Source organism: Ovis aries, chromosome 19, assembly GCF_016772045.2.
Source record: "Ovis aries strain OAR_USU_Benz2616 breed Rambouillet chromosome 19, ARS-UI_Ramb_v3.0, whole genome shotgun sequence".
NCBI lineage: Eukaryota > Metazoa > Chordata > Mammalia > Artiodactyla > Bovidae > Ovis > Ovis aries.
The window spans coordinates 28,611,403-28,633,131 of record NC_056072.1 but is presented as its reverse complement, the minus strand read 5'-3'; the positions used below and the strand labels follow the sequence as shown (position 1 = coordinate 28,633,131).

At 42.2% G+C, this 21,729-nt stretch overlaps 1 long non-coding RNA gene across 1 annotated transcript in view; it reads left to right on the top strand.

Moving 5' to 3' along the window:
• The first annotated feature begins 5,072 nt into the window (after positions 1-5,072).
• LOC121817226 (uncharacterized) overlaps positions 5,073-21,729 on the top strand; it is a 138,781-nt gene continuing 122,124 nt past the window's right edge. Inside the window, exon 1 of the long non-coding RNA XR_009597412.1 lies at positions 5,073-5,242. This is a non-coding gene — a long non-coding RNA (uncharacterized LOC121817226). The remainder of the gene's footprint in view (positions 5,243-21,729) is intronic.

Sequence of the window (21,729 nt, the reverse complement as noted above, 5' to 3'; positions counted from 1 at the left end):
TCTAAGCTCAGAGTTAACAGTACCTGCCGGGAGTCCTTCCTGCTCACACTTCCATTTCACCTTGGCAGAGAACCTTCTCTAAGCTTGGAAAGTGCTGCTAATTCCAGCCTCTTCCCTTCATTTCTGCAGTCCCAACAATGATAGGTTTCTCCCTACGTGAGAGCTTAATGTTCTCTTTTTGCTCTCTATAAAGTTAGCAATCAGATTGACCGGTAACACTAATTTTATTAAATTCTCTGTTATAAAAATGTCTACATAAAAAATACCAAACCCAAACCCCTGGTAGAGTTTCTGTCTTCAGACTGGATCCTGAATGATATGGACAGAGGTACCAGGATGGGTTTAGGGGTGTGTTTCTGGGGGCCCTGTGGTTTGAGCCCGTGGCCAGGGGCACACGCAGTGCTGGGACCGCATGCGGCCAGTCACACTGTGATTTGCGGTGCCTCCTAAAGCAAAGATCGGGGGTCCACGCGACTTCTGCCTTTGACTGTGATGGCATCACAATGACTATTCAGATGACATACTCACGTGTTTAAGCTCTCAGTCATATCATGGACAGAGAATCAGAGAGCTCGCCCGGCAATCCCAAAAGAGCTTGCTCACTTGAACCGTATTTGGAGATAATGGTGACTGTCACTGTTACCATGTCTTCCTGGTTTGAGAGAGAGAGAAGAGGAATAAACCCAGCTTGGCTCAGAAGTCTCCCCAGATGCAGTTAGCTCTGGCCAGGAAGGAGATGCCATACAGTGGGGACAGCTGTATGGCACAACTGCCAGCTATGGGCAGCTGTTTCCCACAGCAGAGGGCAGAGGCCGTAAGCAAAGAGTGAGATACATATAATATTGAGAAATTGTGAGGGGTATACTGTATTGAGTTGATACATTTATATTGCACTATGATTGCCATTGTACCTATAGCTAACATCTCGGTCATGTCACACAAATTATCATTTGTTCTCCTGATGGGAACAATTAAGATCTACTCTCATACGAAGTTGAATGCTTTATTGTCTCTAGTCACCGTACTATGTATCGGGTCTCCAGGATTTATTTATCTACCGGTTGCAAGTATATCCCCTTAAACAGCACCTCCCAAATTCTCCAGCCCCTGGTAACCCATTCTACTTTCTTCTTGTCTAGATCCCATGTATATGAGATTTCATATAGTATTTGTCCTCCTGTCTCTGAATTATCTTGCTTAGCGTAATGTCCTTAAGGTCCGTCTATGTTGTTGCAAATGGTGGGATTTCCTTCTTCCTCATTACTGAGTAGTATTCCATTGTATATATGTAGCACAGCTTCTTTGTCCATTCCTCTGCTGACGGGCACTTGGGTTGTTTCCCTGGCGTGCCTGTTGTAAATGAAGCTTCAGTAAGCAAGATAGCCTATTCTCATTTCCCGGGGATATCTACTCAGAATTGTTGAATTGTATGGTAGTTGTATTTTTAATTTTTTGAGGAGCCCCTATTCTGTTCCCCATCATGGCTGCATCAGTTTATATCACTACCACCAGTCACTGGTTTTTGAATATGTATCGACGTACAGTTCATAGTCAGAGAAGGAAATCTAGTGCCTGGTCAACTTAAGGGTGGGGAGAATCCTTTTGCAGCTCTGTCTCAAAAACTAGAGTCTGACCTTTAAGCCAAGAGGACATTTGGCAGGTATCGGAAGAAGCTGTTATCCTGAAGGACTTGGAGATTCAGGGCAAAAGCCTGGCTGCTCTTTGGCACCTTTGATAAAAGAGCAGGACTCCATATGAGAGGAAGGGGTATCTTTTCTTTTCTGCATGGAGTGAGGTGTGGATTTAGAACAGCAAAGACTGAGGGTGCTGAGTGAACATTGAAAACCAGGTGGGTTTCACCTTTGGGAGCCTTAGGGAGACCACACCCTAGGCAGACAAACAGCCTTCTGGAAGGGGAGAGGGGATGGGCATGGTGAAGCTCCTTCACCCAGCAGATGCCAACCAGGATGCCAGAGCATAAAGTCACATCAAAAGGACTCCCCCTAAATGATGAATCCTTTTGAAGTCGGGGCTGCAGAGCCAGCTTAATTCAGACATAAATGCAATTTCTTTTATGTAATTTCCAGTATTTCTCATGCTGGCAAGGCTTGGGATTGCTCACATTGCATTAAAACCTGCCTAAATAACTTAAAAAAAGAAACACACACACACACACTATTGTTATTCTGTACTGTTAGGCTGTGACAGGCTCTTCTCATCCTGAAGACTTAAGCGTTCGAAACTCAGACCAAGAGAATGACAAAGAAAGCTGTGGATATTAATCCCCTGGTTTTCACTTGCATGTCTTTTTCACTGACATCTTTTCAGGGTTTCCAGAAGAATGAAGCTTACTGGCAAGGGACTTCTGAGACTGTCAATTCCCCAAAGGCAGTTTGGGGTTTTTCGTTAGCAGACCTGGCCAAGCACACGTGGAAATAAATCATTACTTGTTTTACCTGTTGTTTTAAAAAGGCAGCTTTGAGACACTTTGAATATTTCACTGTGGGGGTTTTGGCAAAACATATTTCAAATGGGGGTGGGGAGCGATGGTGATGGGCATAACAAAAAGTGGGAAAGAGCAAATGAATGTCCTCTGAAGGATGGCTACTTAGGACGCATGTGTATGTTGCTTGTGGTTGTAAATTAGAATATTTGGAGACCCCATGGTGTTATTTCCGAAGCCCTTTACTTATTATTCATGGTTTCATTATGGCCCCTTTTATTCACAGACACATCTAGGAGCAGGGGAGGGGAGGGGGCAGGTGCTGGGGTTAGCCTTAAAAAAAAAAACTAAACATAAAACTCGCCATATATTTTAGAGTTATAGGTGCACACATTTCTTCTCTTCCATCAAATCTTGCTTTTCCATTTTAGCCACATAAATGGTTGTCATAGTGACATTTGCTTCCAGCCTCCATAGCTTTGATATGGAGCAGAAAGCTCAGACAGTATCCAGTGACCATAAATTCAGCTCTAACTGTCCCCTTAGCTCTCTGAAACTAATCAGAAGCGAGGACTGCCATAGACCCGCTCCTGCTATCACAGAACAAGTGGAAATTATGTTGAAATTAGGCTACAACGGACCCTTTGTCTGTGTTACTCAGAATGGTGTTACTCATTTTTAGGGTAAAGTGTGCAAGCTCAGCATTTCAAAGAACACATAGCCAGCAAAAGTCATGATTTCTGTGACCCAGCAGTAAAGTAGGGCATTTAATTCCTTGTAACAATCTCTTCATGACTTGCATCTGGAAAGTGGCCATTAAAAGTGGTGAGATAGTTAAAAAAATAATTTTTCAAAATTTCTTCCAGCAGACATCAAACTCTCCTTTTTTGTAACATTTACTTCTGTTACTTTATAAAACTTAGGTATATATTGAGTATCATCTCTAAAGATATTTCCTTAAGGGTTTTTTTTAATTGAAAGATTTAAGAATTAATATAATCTAGAGGTAAAATCTTCAGGTTCACTTCAGCAGTTGAAGGTTCTAAGGCATGGAAAGGACTGTGGAAGACCACTGAGGTGAACTAGTTTATAGGGGAGGGGATGGAAAAATAATTTCCTGGTCTTAGTTTAGGTTGAGGGTCTTTGAAGGACTAGACATTTCAAAGTGTTTCCTGGTGGTATCCGGGCCTCCTGCTGTAGTCAGCTCTAACTTCCATAAGAGTAGGACATGCAGCTATCAGCAGCGGCACAAAATATGAAAGAAAAAAAAAAAAAGAGCAAAGATGACCTGGAATAATATATCATAGGCATTTGGCTGCAAGAAGGAAAATAGTACCGAAAAGTGGCTTAATTCATTTGGATTTCTTTTTCTTCTGATAAATAACAAGTCAGCAGGTACATAATTCCAGGCTTGGTTCAGTCAGTCCTTAATGACATTGCCTTCCCCCTCCTGCTACCACTTCAGGTTCACATCCTAAGTTGTCATCATCCGTTGTTGAAGGAAGGAGAAGATGAGCATGTTCTTCTTGCTCTTCTATCTCTCACTTTTTCTCACTAACTTTCTCTCTTAATCTGAGATACCTCTCTGGTCCTGCAGATGTCCACGTATGTTTCACTGGTAGGATTGTATCCTACCCCTGGTTGCCAGGGAGATGGGAAAAGTAAATATCTGACATTTTTCAGGGTCTGTCTTGAAGGTGGAATCTGTGTTCAGAGTAGAAGGGGGAAGTTAATGGTTGGCGTTGAGTGTTGACAACCAACATCGTCAGCCATAGATGGAGTTTGTGGACTGAAAAAATGTCATGGCGTTGCTTTGCCTGTCTAGTCTGACTTATGAGGTAACTGGCACCAGAAGAGAATAGATGACCTGTTCACATAGCGTGGTGTCAGATTAAAAATCTAAGTCTAGATCTTCTGGCTCACAGTGTAGACCTGAGGTTGATGATGACTAACTTCTGGGCTGTAAATTCCAGCTGGCACAGCAGGGGCTTTGTTTAGCGTGTATCAGCTTGCTTATTTTCTGCCTTTAGCACTGGGGGGCCTGCAGGCTTCTCACAGCTGAGGGCACAGATGTCGCGGCATGGCGCTTCTTTTGCTGAAAAGTGGCCAATCATTGCCTCCTAATTAAAGATCAAACATGATTTCAGATGGTCCCCTTCCTAAGATGTCATGGGAGATGTTCCTTGTATCTGCCAGTGGTGCTGATCATGTTGTCATTCCTGGCAACTAATTCCTGGAATGAATAATAAAATTATAATAATCTTGCACCAGAGGGAGGACGGCCAATTTGTAAAGTCCATTAAGAATTGAGCAAAGGATTGTCCTCTAATGAGATGAAGCACGTCATGGAGACCGTACATCAAGCTGGTCTGTCACTGATGCACAAAGGGAGCCTGGAGGGAGGGGCCCCTGTCAGGCTGGCGGAGGGAGGGGCGGCGTGTCCTGGACGCACATTTACATATTGTCATTGATCAGCCTTTGGAGAGGGAATGAGAGGGAATGACAAGAGCAACACCAGGGCTGTCCGTGGCGAGGCTCGGGGCGTGTTTATGCCGCTGGTGATTCATTCCCCATGGGGCGAGAAGCATTACTCACCACTTCCTTCTGTACCAGGAAGAGAAATGGAATCAACGGGCATGTCATCTCCTTGTTGGAAGATGACAGTTCCCTTATTATAAATCCCCAATAAATTGATGGAAGAGCTGTTCAAGCTTCATAGATGTGAATGTTTCCCGGGATCGGTGGGAAGTTATTCCTAGAGAGGACGCACAGTTGAGGAGCCGGTCTTTGAATTTTGAGGTATTGTTTTTGTTTTTCCTCCAGTTATCATGATAGCCCTCAAAGCAGCTGAGTAGAGACAGCAAAAGTTTTCCATTTTCCTCATTCCTGTGCCCACCACTTCCCCATGTCTGTTGCATTTATAGCTTAAGAAAAGCCCAATTGTACCTACTTTTTGAGGGAAATCTTCCTTTCGAAACTCCTTTTTAGGGGAGTTTGAAAAGTACAAAGCTCCTTGTGACTCTTGGGGGCGATATAACCCCCAGCTGGTAGCCTGGAAGCTGAACTACTGTTAGCTATTGTATTTTGAAGAGTTAAAGCATTTTATTCAAGATATCTTGGCATTTTTGCTTCTAGTAGGCTTTGTGAATCAGAATATTGAGCCACTTGACTGTCACTTTGGGTAGAGATCATGCCTGCAAATGACTTATTTTGTGTCATCAGAGTTCTTCTCCGAGGTGGTCTCGAAAGGTCATTTGGGGACTGTCACTGGTATTTATATTAATGTTGATACCCTTTTTACCTGAGAGCTTTGACACATGTTACTGGGTCTTTTGTCTAGCACCAGGAGCATGTGGGCACTTAATAAGTACCAGTCAATACCTTTTACCGATATTGGAATGCTTGCCCGATGGCTCCACGGGGAGAAATGCATCGATATCTTGTGGTTTATTCTGAAAAGGACACCAAGGGCTGATGACTCTGTTGCCTTTGTTGAACCCATGCTGGGTGTGATGGTTACCCAGACAGTACTGTTTCTATCTTGCCATTTGCTGGGGAGGTGGAACTACAGTTCCTGTTCTACCTGATTTATTGTGCTTATAATTTGCCCTAAGGGCCCCTGACTGGGGGTAAGGGTGTTGTCTGTAAGCCTGCCAGCCTTCTGAATGGCCTTGAGCTCACATCCCAGCCTCCTCCCTGGATGTCCAGCAAGTCAGAGAGGGCCATTCGACACTTCACCTAGCGTCTCCAAAGTGGGAAGAATTCTGGTGATTGCTGTCTTCTAGCCATTTCTACCGAAATTGATTGATTCTCCGTCATCTTCACACCCCACACCCCAGAGCTGTATATAGTCCTGCAGCTCTATACAGTGTTGTGAACAGTGATGTTTTACAGAATTTAAAGGTAACGACGGGGGAGGAGAGCACAGTGAACATGTTAAAACTGAGAATTAGACATCACTTTTGTTTGTTTTTAGCTTGGTTTCCCTCGCTAGGGGCACCCTCACTGGTGGTCTTGGTGACTTAGGTTCTGGGCTCCCACCATGCTGCTGCCCTCTTTCTCCTCTTTGCTTGTTCAGTCAACAAATGCAGAATACTGTGCGACAGGCGTTAGACCGGACGCCTGGATGTGTGCGTGCTAAGGCACTTCAGTGGGGTCGGACCCTTTGCGGCCATACGGGATGCAGAGCAGTAAGTGCGAAAAGACACCGGCCTTGACCTGAAGGGGCTTTTAGTTTACCACGGAGGGTTCGAGAGGGGAGGAGAGGTTAGCTGCACAGCACACGAGTGAGTTCTAGCTGCGATATTCAGGCTGAAGGCAGGAGAACGGGTGCTGTGGGCATGAGTGCTCTCTCCCGTTGCCTGCCTCTCCCCACTGTGAGCCTGTGGCGCTCCGAGTCCTTCTCTCCTCACTTTCCATCCTCCCTCCCTGCTCCCTGCCCTCACCTCTTTTTATTTGGATAGCTTCCTTCCAGACTTGTTCCAGGTCGAAGAGCCTCCCTTTTCCTAAACCAAGAACCTATCAAAATATTCCCTTTAATGAAGGCTATCTCCCTTCATTAAAAAAATACGCCACTGCCTCTCCTATCCCAACCTATATGGGATATGGTTTTATTTTAAATTGCAGTTATTTCCTTCCTGAAATGCTCTCTCAGTGTTTTGTTTGAAAATGCGAGATGCCCAGAATGAGGCTGTGAAAGTTGTTTAGACATTGGGAGAATATTAACCAGCAAGATATCTCATAATGATACATTTTCTTCACCTCCTTTTATTGAGATATAATTGATGTATAACATACTAATTTTAGGTGTACACCATCATGATTTAATATATGTCTCTATTGTAAAATGATTACATATTAAGTTTAGTTAACACCCATGCCCAGTTATAATTTCTACGTATGGTGTGTGTGTATATATTAAAATCTATGATTCTTTTATTTCATTATTGCTCCTTTTCTGCCTCCCCTCCCTTCTCTCTCTCCTCTTTCTTTTCTATTCCCTGGAGGGTAAAACTGGACACTTTTCAGTTGCCCTTTTGTGTGTGAACACACATTTTACAGTACTTGTTATGTTCCAGGCCCTGTTCTGAGCAGCCATTCCAAATTGATACTCTTGCTTGGTTCCAGGAGAGAATCTTAGCTGGCTGCTGCTATGACCTAGTTATTTAGCTCCCTGAATCCATAATGAGCAGCTCTGGGCTCAGAAGCTCTGACGTGTAGCTGCAGTTTCAGGACTCTGGTTTTGCTTCATCATCCTGTCTTATTTTAAAGGCTACTGTCTACTTAGAGTGATGGACTAAAAGTTTCTTTTAAAAATTAGTGTGTTGTTAATGTTACATATTTAAGAATGGATAAATGCATTAGGATGGGTAGTGTCCAGAGACGGCAAAGTCACAGAGCTAACTAGATGGTCTAAAGCTCGGGTATCCCTGGTCCATGTGTGTCAGCAGAGAGCTCGGTGGGCCGGCTCGTGTTGTGTGATGAGGATGGTGAAGGATATTGGGTTCGAGTCAGAAGATGTGGTGTGAGGCTGGGTTTCGCTTGATAAGTCACTCTTCTCTCTCAGCTTTGATTTCTTCTCCTTCCCAATGGTGATGGGTACCAGGCTGCTCTACAGATGAAATGGGAAGAAGCTTGAGGAATTCTTGGCATGGTGTCTGACAAATCATTGATGTAGAACAAATGTTTAAGTGGGAATTGCAACATTTTATTGAATTCAGAAGTGATTATTTAGAAACTGAAAAGGCATCATGATGGAAAGAAGCCCATCTGCTGGGTCTCAGGTCCTGGGTTGTCCATGATGGAGATGAAGGACTGGGCCCCACGCTCAGGGGGCTTCAGCGTCACAGGACCGACAAGGTACATCTCACAGCAAATCCTGGAATTAGAGTTGTGAGCAATCTTGAGGAAGAAGAGAGAGGTGCTATGGGAATATTTGCCAAGCAGGCTTCACATTTACCGGGAAACAAAGACCACAAGAACTTGCTTAAACTGAGACCCTTCCCCCCAAAATACATGGGTGATGCTGTCAGCCAGACAAAGAGGAGGACAAGAGAATAACCGTGGAAACGGTGAGCCTGCTCTCACTTCTGCTGAGAATGTGATACTGACCGTGGTTGCGCGGAGCAGATAAACTCATCCTATAAGCAAGCTCAGTTTATGGCTCCCATAAAAGGGCTTCATCCATCCCCCGCCTCAAGGCAGTCCCTTTATAGCGGTGATCTTTCTTCCTGCTTTATATTACAACCAGAGTGGTTCCTTTTCCAAACTGCCTGGCAGCCAGGGGTGTTTTATGCATACTTGGGTTTCTGGAAACAAGCCGCGGTCCCACAGCCTGGATTTCTCCATCTCCACTGGCCTGTTACACTCATCCTCAGGCAGGCACTCCCTTGTCCTTAAAATGAGAAGCGCCTTCTGTGATGGTTGATTCTACATTTTCCTGAGAGTCTTACTTGATGAGGACAAGACCAGATTAAATGCTATATTAGATTGCATCTCCCTTTATATTTTTAGCTCTTTTCGCAAAGGCGGTCTGTGTCACTGTTCGCCATGACATGCCCTGTAAAGAGAAGGGCATGTCAGAAGGCATGCCTGGATTAGGATGGGGGATATTAAATTGTTTCTATTCACTGGACTTAGAAAAGAATCCCTGTTCCTGTAAAGGAAGCTTGGCCAGAGTGGGATGGTTTCACTAGCTTTCTGCTTCTCACCTGCTTGTTACTCCACGCCGGGAAATCTTTTTGGGTAGGCGAGTTCACATTTCTGCTTTCACTGGTCTAAAAGTAGCTCCGGTTTCATCTTGTCTAACCTCATTTCTTGCTACTTGCAGGCGTGCTAAGCATGAACTATACCAAACCTTTTAGTTTCTTGAATCATCCTCATTCCCACTCACCTCTTGGATCTGCTCACGAAGCTCCTGTTCCTGAAATGTCCCTCTGCCTGGAGCTCTGCCCACTACCTGCTATTCACCTGGACCTCTCCCTCCAGTCTCAGCTGACACACAGCCCCTGGGACCCTCTCTCAAAAGGGAAAATGAGGTCGGAGCCATTCTCTCGCACACATGCTCAGATAAGACTCTAATTCTCCCACCAGAGCACTCGTCACAACTGATTGTTAGCCTGATGACTTGTCAGATTGACCCCCACTCTCCACCGAGGTTGGGACAGGCCACCATGTTTGCATCGGTATCTTCTGTGTCTAGCAAAATCCCTACACCTTGCTGGTGTTCAATATATATATTTAAATGAATAAATGAATGAATGAAGTAATGAGAAAATAATGTGGGTAAGTTTTCATATGGGTTTGGTTTTGAATTCAAAATCATTAAAAGTCAATATTTTTACCAGCCCCTTGATAGGTTTCTTTATTGTTATCCAAGACAGATTCCTCTTAAAAATGTGTTATTCCTCTTAAAAATGTTTCTTAAACAAGATAAAATACTAGCTTGGGTTTTGTATCATCTCCATTACTCAAGGCAGTCCTTGGGTAGTATCTTCCTTCCTGTTTTCTGTCACAACAGGCCTTGTTCAGAGTATCAGTAGTACTACAGAAGCACTTTTCTAATCAACTCCTAGCGCTGAACTCAGTGGCTGAAGCAGGAATGTTGAGAGTAGAATAAAATTGGTCCAGTCCTGACTTGGTACTGGCCAAGTGGCTTACTATCTCTTGGTTCCTCATCTGTAAAATGGGGATATTCATAGTGCCTACTTACTTCTTAGGATTAGTGTGAACTGTAAACGCTTCTTCAGTGAAGTATAACTGCAAGGTGGCTGAAATGATCCTTAGAGCAATGGCCTTCCTCAGCAATGTGTTGTACTGTAAATTAAAAGCTCATGTTAAACGACTAGGATGTAATACCAGGCATGGAAGAGTACTCAGTAAATAATATTAATAGCTGCTGCGGTAATGCTCATTCATACTAGCTTATGAATATGGTCAGTGCTTGCCTCAGTCTGGAGCAAGCAGAACATTAACACACGTTGCACACTTCTGAGAGTGAATGCCAGTGAACCCTCACCTCTGCTGTCTTGAGAAGTCCTTGTCAAACGATATTTCGGGAATCTCTCAGGTCAGCCTCCCTATCACATCTTTCTCGCTCTTGGTGACCCCCATGACTAAACTCACCCTGTAACAGGGAACACGGTGACAGGTGGCAAGCGACTGTGAAGGAAAACTCTTGGGTAGAGGTTGAAGATTAACACGTGCTTTACAAATTTCCCTAGAGGCACTCGTCAGAGAGTTTCAGCCAACTGACATTATTCGTGATCAAGCGTGAAAAATTGGTGCTGAAGCCGCTTTGAAGTTAAGGTGAGCTTTTTATTTTCTTCCATGGACCTAAGATACTGACTACTTTAGGAAAGTTTTGAATGATGAGGCTAGCCTCTTTCACCCTCAAAGCAGTATTCACAGCCAATCAGATTGTTTTGGTTAATGAAATACTATTGACATTTTTTTTGGACATCACCTTCAGACTTAATAATAGGGATTTATGTTTAGTTTTCATGGATCTGGGCTCATATTAGCATTTGATTCTTCCGTCCAATATGCTCTTCTGCCTGGAAGTGGAAGACAGCATACCTAGAATGTCTTTTCTGCATCAGTAGGTGAGAGGATACCTAGAATTTCTGGGATTTGACCAGAATTGGATTAATAATAAATTCGTAGTTCACATAGCTTGATTATAATGATCACAGTGATGGGCATTAACGGGAGAATAAACCTGCTTTCTATGCATGGATGTGTGGGCATCCATATGTGAACAAGTACATATTCTGAGATATATGACACGTGTATGTGTGTACAGATACACGTGTGCACACACAGGTAGAATTGCAGTTTGGTGCTTTAAAACAGTTGTCACTTGCCAAGATATATAAATGACATAGAACCACCCTTTCAACTTGTAAATTATGCTTAGGGCTGATAGTAATGTGAATGTGATCAGCCATTTTTACCTGTCCCATTCTCCCCCGATTGATGGATCAATCTGTCATGATATCCCCCCACGAGACATCCATAGCCTTGTAAATCATCCTATCACTACACTCTGTGCGTTATTTACAGTGGTGTGATTTTAAAATTGAGTTATTGGCAGGACTTCCAGGTAATAGCTGAATAAGGAAGTCAGTCAATCCTTTTCCCCCAAAGCATCTGTAAAGCCGGACGAAAGTGAGACAGCAACAGTTTCAGTATTCTGGAAATTAACCAGTGGCGTCCAGCAATTTAAGAAGCACTTATGCTTGGAAAACGTTTGAGATTCAAGTAAGAATAATGGGGGAGTCTGTCATATGCTGGTTTGGGAGCTTCTCCCCTGCCCTGCTCAGTTGCTGCTGCCGCAGTGGACTGGGGTTTGCATGGTTTGGAGCAGTGAATGACATAGTGAATTTTGGTGAAAGTGATGATTCTGGTGACCAGAAAGTGGCGGGAGGGTCAGTAGCTTTACTAGCCTGGGTTTTCAGTCATGTTTAGAGTATGTTCTGAGGTTGTGTACACATGTATAGCTGAGACCAGAAATTAAAAGGAACCCATTCGTGTTGCAACATGGCTGATCCTCAAACACATTATGGTGAATGGAAGAAGTCAGATGTAAGTGACCACATGTTATGTGATTCCATTTATATGGAGTACCCAGAACAGGAGAAGGTAATAGAGAGAGAAAGCCAGAACAGTGGTTGCCTTGGGCTGGGGAAGAAAGTAGGGATTAAGTCAAAATGGATCTGAGAGAACTTTTGGGGGTAATGGCTAAGTTTAATAGTATATAAATAATACCTTAATAAAACAGTTTTAAAAACACTAAATCATTAAATACTATCATTGGAAAATTTTATTAAGCCATTCAGAGAAACTCTTCCCATGTGTGGATATGATCTCATATGAGAAAAGTTGTTTCAAGTGCATATCTTTTCTAGTATATTACTTAATTCTACTTTGTACCTATGCTTTACACAACCTAGAACTCTGCTGTGAAGCTGTTGTTTTCCCAACTGTTCACCTTGGGGGGATGTCATTGGCAAACTCGCTTGATGAATAAGAACCTTCTTTTAAGGACAGGCCTTGTTAAATGTCTACACAGATTTTTTTTATAATGCGACTTTGGGGAGACATTTTCAAAATGTACTCATCCATAGCCTTCCTTCATAATATATTATTGCACGTAAACACTTTTCCCTATAATCTGCATGCTACATCATGTGCTCTCATTCAGGGTTTGGCAGGCAGCAGTGTATACCTTTTGCTGCTGTGTGTTTCATAGGATGAAAGCGTTTGTCCAATTAGTATTCTCCCACGTTGTTTTCAGTGTAGAGCAAAATCTCCTTCTGTTATTGTGTGCTGTCACACACCCAGCCCACTGCTCTTAAATAGGCACACACTGACTTTTCCTTAGTTTCATTTTCAAGTCTCTTAAGCAACTCGAGGTTCCCCTCAAGAACCCCTCCTCTGGGAGCTTCCCCTCTTCCCTTATTGCAAAAGGGTGGCTGACATGTCTTTCCTAAGTAGTCCCTTCAGTTCAGTTCAGTTCAGTCACTCAGTCGTGTCTGACTCTTTGCGACCCCATGAATCGCAGCACGCCAGGCCTCCCTGTCCATCACCATCTCCCAGAGTTCACTCAGACTCATGTCCATCGAGTCAGTGATGCCATCTAGCCATCTCATCCTCTGTCGTCCCCTTCTCCTCCTGCCCCCAATCCCTCCCAGCATCAGAGTCTAAAGTAGTCCCTTAGCATTTCCTAAATCTTGCTTTCTTGCACTTATCACACTTAGGGCAGGCAAGGCTAATTACTCCCTCCCTCTCCCCCCACTATATCCATTCTACCTTTCTGATTACCAGACTATTCTTTAACAAAAGAACAGTTATTAAAATAGTAACAAAAGAACCCTGATTTTCTCAGAGTAACCATGTGCCCAGTTAAAAATTCTTACCTTCCCATACTCCCTTGCAGATGTGTGTGGTCATGTGACCCAGTAGTAGCCAATGAGATGGAAGGATAAGGTCTAGGGTAAAATTTCCAGGCAGTCATTTCCATTTAAAGGGGAAGTCAACTAGTTTGTACATTGTTTTGCCCTTGTCCTTTGCTCTGTCTCCTCCGTCCATTTAGAATTCACTTTTTAGCTTTGAGGAGCAACAGGCTTCTTGTGAGAACAGAAGGTAAAATGTTAAGAATGGTGGAGCAGGAAAATAGATGGGGTCTGAAACTACAGGTACCACTTTCTGTGTCTGGGACTTACTGCTCTTGAATTTCTTTTCAGTCACATGAATATGTATTCAGTTGAGTTCAGTTCAGTCATTCAGTTGTGTCCGACTGTCTGTGACCCCATGAATCGCAGCACGCCAGGCTTCCCTATCCATCACCAACTCCTGGAGTTCACTCAGACTCACGTCCATCGAGTCAGTGATGCCATTCAGCCATCTCATCCTCTGTCGTCCCCTTCTCCTCCTGTCCCCAATCCCTCCCAGCATCAGAGTCTTTTCCAATGAGTCAACTCTTCACATGAGGTGGCCAAAGTACTGGAGTTTCAGCTTTAGCATCATTCCCTCCAAAGAAATTCCAGGGCTGATCTCCTTCAGAATGGACTGGTTGGATGTCCTTGCAGTCCAAGGGACTCTCAAGAGTCTTCTCCAACACCACAGTTCAAAAGCATCAATTCGGCGCTCAGCTTTCTTCACAGTCCAACTGTCACATCCATTCATGACTACTGGAAAAACCATAGCCTTGACTAGATGGACCTTTGTTGGCAAAGTAATGCCTCTGCTTTGAATATGCTATCTAGGTTGTTCATAACTTTCCTTCCAAGGAGTAAGTGTCCTTTAATTTCATGGCTGCAATCACCATCTGCAGAAAATGTATTGGGCTAACTCAAATCCATGTCTGATTAAAGTATTGCAGGTAGTTGAATTCATTCCTAACTGATAGTACAATCTTTGAATGGACTCTTTACTGAAGTGGCTTTATGTCTAAGGAGTAACTTCAAAGAAGGCAGGAACCCTGTCTTGTTCACTTCTGTATTCCTTGTGACTTGCTAGTGATACTTGGCACAGAGTAGGTGTTCAGTAAAAGTTTGTTGCATAGATAATTGGTTGAATGAATGAGTCAAGGTGAAAATGTAAGGATATACCCATGATTTGTATTTACTCTCTTTGGGTATTTTTTCATATGGAGCTGGGTCTAGATGTTCAATAAGACTTTTTGGCATACTCTTTGGAGCAGAATTTCTCAGCCTCAACACAGCATTGTGGGCTGGATAATTCTTTGTTTTGGAAAACTGTCCTGGACATTGTAGAATGTGTGACAGCATTTCTGGTCTCTGCCCAGTAGTTGCAGGACCACACCACCCCCTCAAGTTGTGACAAACAGTGTCTTTAGACATAGCCCAGCATGCTCAAAGAATGTTCAAGTTACTGCACAGTTGCACACATCTAACATGCTAATCACGATGATGTGATCACTCACCTAGAGCCAGACATTCAGGAATGTGAAGTCAAGTGGGCCTTACAAAGCATCACGATGAACAAAACTAGTGGAGGTGATGGAATTCCAGTGGAGTTATTTCAAATCCTAAAAGATGATGCTGTGAAAGTGCTGCACTCCGTATGCCAGCAAATTTGGAAAACTCAGCAGTGGCCACAGGACTGGAAAAGGTCAGTTTTCATTCCAATCCCAAAGAAAGACAATGCCAAAGAATGCTCAAACTACCGCACAATTGCACTCATCTCACACGCTAGTAAAGTGATGCTCAAAATTCTCCAAGCCAGGCTTCAGCAATACGTGAACCACAAACTTTCAGATGTTCAAGCTGGATTTAGAAAAGGCAGAGGAACCAGAGATCAAATTGCCAACATCTGCTGGATCATCGAAATAGCAAGGGAGTTCCAGAAAAATATCTGTTTCTGCTTTCTTGACTATACCAAAGCCTTAGACTGTGTGGATCACAGTACACTGTGGAAAATTCTGAAAGAGATGGGAATACCAGAGCATCTGACCTGCCTCTTGAGAAATCTGTATGCAGGTCAGGAAGCAACAGTTAGAACTGGACATGGAACAACAGACTGGTTCCAAATAGGAAAAGTAATATGTCAAGGCTGTATATTGTCACCCTGCTTATTTAACTTCTATGCAGAGTACATCATGAGAAATGCTGGGCTGGAAGAAACACAAGATGGAATCAAGATTGCCAGGAGAAATATCAATAAGCTCAGATATGCAGATGACACCACCCTTATTGCAGAAAGTGAAGAGGAACTAGAAAGCCTCTTGATGAAAGTGAAAGTAGAGAGTGAAAAAGTTGGCTTAAAGCTCAACATTCAGAAAACTAATATCATGGCATCTGGTCCCATTACTTCATGGGAAATAGATGGGGAAACAGTAGAGACAGTGTCAGACTTTATTTTTTTGGGCTCCAAAATCACTGCAGATGGTGACTGCAGCCATGACATTAAAAGACGCTTACTCCTTGGAAGGAAAGTTATGACCAACCTAGATAGCATATTCAAAAGCAGAGACATTACTTTGCCAACAAAGGTCCGTCTAATCAAGGCTATGGTTTTTCCAGTAGTCATGAATGGATGTGACAGTTGGACTGTGAAGAAAGCTGAGCGCCGAAGAATTGATGCTTTTGAACTGTGGTGTTGGAGAAGACTCTTGAGAGTCCCTTGGACTTCAAGGAGATCCAACCAGTCCATTCTGAAGGAGATCAGCCCTGGGATTTCTTTTGGAGGGAATGATGCTAAAGCTGAAGCTCCAGTACTTTGGCCACCTCATGCAAAGAGCTGACTCATTGGAAAAGACTCTGATGCTGGGAGGGATTGAGGGCAGGAGGAGAAGGGGACGACAGAGGATGAGATGGCTGAATGGCATCACCGACTCGATGGACGTGAGTATGAGTGAACTCTGGGAGATGGTGATGGACAGGGAGGCCTGGCATGCTGCGATTCATGGGGTCAGAAAGAGTCAGACACGACTGAGTGACTGAACTGAACTGAACTGAACATGCTAGCAAAGTAATGCTCAAAATTCTCCAAGCCAGGCTTCAACAGTATGTGAACTGTGGACTTCCAGATGTTCAAACTGGATTTAGAAAAGGCAGAAGAACCAGAGATCAAATTGCCAACATCTGCTGGATCATAGAAAAATCAAGAGAATACCAGAAAAACATCTATTTCTGCTTTATTGATTACACTGAAGCCTTTGACTGTGTAGTTGACAACAAACTATGGAAAATTCTTCAAGAGACGGAAAACCACACCACCTCACCTGGCTCCTGAGAAATCTGTATGCAAGTCAAGAAGCAACAGTTAGAACTGGACATGGAACAACAGACTGGTTCCAAACTGGGAGAGGAGTATGTCAAGGCTGTATATTGTCACCCTGCTTGTTTAACTTATATGCAGAGTACATCATGAAAAATGCCAGGCTGGATGAAGCACAAGCTGGAATCAAGATTGCTGGGAGAAATATCAATAACCTCAGATAAGCAGATGACACCACCCTTATGGCAGAAAGTGAAGAACTTAAGAGCCTCTTCATGAAAGTGAAAGAGGAGAGTGAAAAAGCTGGCTTAAAACTCAGCATTCAGAAAGCAACCATCATGGTATCCAGTCCCATCACTCAACGGCAAATAGATGGGGAAACAATGGAAACAGTGACAGACTATTTTTTGGGGCTCCGAAATCAGTGCTTTGTTGACTGCAGCCATAAAATTAAAAGACACTTGCTTCTTGGAAGAAAATATTTGACCAACCTAAACAGCATATTAAAAAGTAGACATTACTTTGCCAACAAAGTTTCATCTAGTCAAAGCTATGGTTTTTCCAGTAGTCATGTATGGATATGAGAGTTGGACTGTAAAGAAAGTTGAGTGCGGAAGAATTGATGCCTTTGAACTGTGGTGTTGGAGAAGACTCTTGAGAGTCCCTTGGACTGCAAGGAGGTCAATCCATCCTAAAGAAAATCAGTCTTGAGTATTCATTGGAAGGACTGATGCTGAAGCTGAAACTCCAGTACTTTGGCCACTTGATGTGAAGAACTGATCCATTGGAAAAGACCCTGATGCTGGGAAAGATTGAAGGCAGGAGGAGAAGGGGACGACAGAGGATAAGATGGTTGGATGGCATCACCGACTTGATGGACAAGAGTCTGAGCAAGCTCCGGGAGTGGGTGATGGACAGGGAAGCCTGGCATGCTGCAGACCATGGGATTGCAAAGTTGGACATGACTAAACAACTGAACTAAACTAAGAGAACTTGCTGGTAACAGAGAAGGGATTCTAAAGTTGAGCTCTTTGAACTACTGAGTAGTGTGTGTGTGAAGCCTCTAAAAATTATGCAGAATCTCTTATGTGTGTGCATGCATTATTTTGGGTAGAAGATCTGCATTTCTTACATATCCTCAAGAGGTCCAGTGGTTCCAGCAGAGTTCAGAACCGTTTGTCTAGGATGGTCAAGCTGTTAAACTTTTCACCATGTTCTTTTAACCTCCTATCCACTGTTGAACCTAATAGATTGAGATGCTGATTAAGACTACTGCTTAATGACTAGGGAGATTCTAATCAAATGTTAAAGTCTGATACACTGGAATTGCTTTGAGGCCCACACAACAAGCCGTTTGAAATATTTTGGAGAGCGACTATGAATATGGGAATTGCGGACAATGCTCTTGTGCCTTGTAACATAATGGTCACTCCACTTAAAGGAGAATCAAACTGCAGTTCTGAAACTGTGAGTGCAGCAGTGATTGGAGGAAAAGGAAGAAGAGAAGCTCTCATAAACAGATTACTTAGGAATGGTCTCAGGTGAATATACACTGGCAGGAAAATTTAAAATATAAAAAAGAAATAAGATGGATGTAAGCATGACTGAACGGAATTTAATGGTTGATGTTCTCACTTGCTTAATCACATAATGCTGCTACTTGGGACTCTATTACTGAAGCAAATCATTTGTTGCATCCAAAGGGAGCCATAATAATGCAAAATGTGCCATGAAATACCCAATTAAATTATTTTAACACGTTGGAGATTGTGGGCTGGTGCACGTGTCCTAGTCTTTCCCCTGCCTGACAGTCTGGAGGGTATGATCTGTGTTTAATATTACCTGGTTTGTATTTCTTCACTCTGTCGTGTGTGTGTGTGTGTGTGTGTGTGTGTGTGTGTGTGTGTGTGTGTGTGAGAGAGAGAGAGAGAGAGAGAGAGATATTATCTGGTTTGTATATCTTTGCTCTGTAGTGTGTGTGTGTGTGTGTGTGTGTGTGTTGTGTGTTTACAAATGGCTCCACTGCTCTGCTCTAGCTCTGAAAATATTTGGGCACAGCACAGGCAGGAATATAAGAAACAGAAATAATCTGTAAATAAGACAGTCTCCTCCCAGAGCACTCCAGGGGGAAGCTGGGAATGTGGCATAACAGGAACTTGGAAGTAAGGTTTCCTAAACTTTATACCATGTCAGAAGCTTATTGCAGTGAATGTTCTGGGGGCATGTTCCTTGCTAACTGATAAAATAGAGTAGTCTTCTGGAAACAATGGCTTCATTTGCTTGCACTGTTTTGGGGGTGAGGAAGCAGAGAAATTGTACATAACTCCCCTTTCCACCTGTAAAGTATGCTTATCAATGTGTCTTTTTATCATCCAAGTTATTCTTGACTATAAGTATGTAGATGAACCATGTATAGTTTAATAATATTGATATATTCTGTGTATAAATATTACATGCATTCATTAGAGGAAAAGATATAAAAGAAAACGAGAATTTCCATATTACCACCAAATGACAGCTGCTCAGTATATTTCCTTTTCATGTGTACTGAAATCTAAAAAAGTTTCTTTTCTTTTTAAAAGAAATAGTCTCATTAATACACAGTCCTGAGAAAGTAGCCTGTAATACTTTAGCCCAGAAATAGTAGTTGTTCATTTTTGTTTTGTTTTGTGTTTTTGGCAGCTCTCCACGACTTGCCAGATCACAGTTCCCTGACCCGTGATTGAACCTGGGCCCACGGCAGTGAAAGAGAGGAGTCGTAACCACTAGACCACCAGGGAATTCCCCAGTTTTCCATTTTTTGATGTTAATGTTCCCCCTTTCCCCCCAGAGATTCTTGTAGCCACAGACATTTGTAGATGGGATGTTACCTGTCCATGGGTACCCATTCTATCATGAGAATCTTTCCGAGTCAATAGAGTATCTTACCACGTCAAGCTTTGTGTAAGACACAAAGCTTTATTGCTTTTATGCAGAAGAGATGTTCTAGTAAAAAGGAGGAGAGGGGATCTACAAAACGGTTTGGAAAAGACAGTAATAATACCCTGAACCCACCATCCTGATACAGCTTATGCTAACATGGATGGAAATTTAAAAACACATGTATGTCCATTTATTTAATTTTACGTGATATTCTAGAAAGTCAGCTTTCATGTACAAAGTACTTTTGTGCAAACTATGGAAGGTATTTCTTTCCTGATGGATACAGGTACAGTCCTCTCATCAGGGGCAGGGAGGACTCAGAGTGCTCACACAGAGGGAGCAACCCTTGATTCTTTCACTCAGCAATATGTGGAAGACACACATGATCACATGTAGATGTACCACCCTTCCTGTGTCAACAGCCCCTCTGTAAGAGAACCCTTAGTACAGTGCCTGCTCCATTCCAGAGCTGTTCTGAGAATTTTACAAATATCACCCTAATTAACCCTTGAACAACAATGTAGTAGGTGCTGTTGGGTTCCCCATTTCACTGATGACAACACTGAGCACAGAGAATTAAATCACTTGTCCTAAGTCAAGTGATTGATCTAATCATTTCCTTAGGATCATTTTCCAGTTAGTGTTTGTTTAGCATACTATTTCAGTGGACGTGAACTTGGTCAAACTCTGGGAGATGGTGAAGGGACAGGGAAGGCTGGCATGCTGCAGTTCATGAGGTCGTGAAGAGTCAGACATCACTTGGTGACTGAACACCAACATACTATTAAATAACATGAAATGCCTGACTCTGTTATAAACAGTTTACCAGTATTAACTCACTTGATTTTCCTACTAACCCTGGGAGCCAGCATTTATCGTAAACTTCATATTGTAGATGAAACAAAGAGTGATTAACTGAAGTAAGTGCCAGAACTGGGATTCCCACCCAGGCAGTCTGGCTCCAGGTCTTGTTCCTTAACCATTAAGTTACGTAGCCCCTTCCTTTCTTTAGGAAGCAGGAAGTATCTTGGGCCTTAAATTGGCTATACAACCACCACGTTGTGTTTAGTAGAGAGTATCCCAGTGGGTAATTTCCATATTAGGGAATTTTGTTCTAGCTATCTTTTAAAATGCACATCAAAATAGAATTTATATCATACCTTATATATAAATTCATTCATAGTTTTTTATTAAAAGTAACTTAGAAGACAAAAAATACAAAGAAAATATTAAAATTTTCAATGCATGCAGACAAATCATGCAGAGAAAACACTGATGTCTGGTAGCCTGTGCAGTATTTTCTTAATAGAAGTACAACTGTATACACATCAAAAATAAAATTGCTATCCTTGCAGTGAAAATGATTTCTTTTTATTGCTTGTGTCACAGTGAATTGTACAAATTCAGTATAATATATTTAACAACTCTTTTATTGAAACAGATGACATTGAATTTTGGATTTTTGCAGGAAAAAATATCACATTAATGAACATCTTCACACATTGTTCTTGATATTATTTTATAGTCCCTCAAGATGGGTTCTTGGGAGAGGAATAATTAGGTCAAGGACTATTAATAGTTGACGATTTTATAGCTAACACGTTTAGCTAACTTGTAAGAGACATTTTTTCTAAGTTACTATAAACTGTTTATAAGAACCATTTTACTCTTTGAATAATATGCGGTTATATATCTAGGCCATGCCTTGACTATTTCACTCCAGTGTGATCATTTTATTTAGAATGGTGTTATTCAAGCATTTCAAATACTCTTTTGATAAACATTAATATCTCACAACTTCTTTAATGTAAATTTTAGATAGTATTCAAATCATTGACAATTTTAGAAATAAAAAATTCATTTTGATTTTGAAAAGTTATTTCCCTTCAGTCTGAAAAATCTTCTTATGTCATTTCTTGGAGTGTAGATCTGATAGTGACAAATTCTTTTAGTTTTCTTTCATCTGAAAATGTTTTTTACTTTGCTTTCCTTCTGAAAGACATTTTAGTTGGGTATAGAATTTCTTTTTGACATTGTATTTTTCTTTAGAACTGCAGATGATATTTCACTATCTTATGGTCTCCATATTTCCTGATGAGAAATCTGTGATGATTAAAATT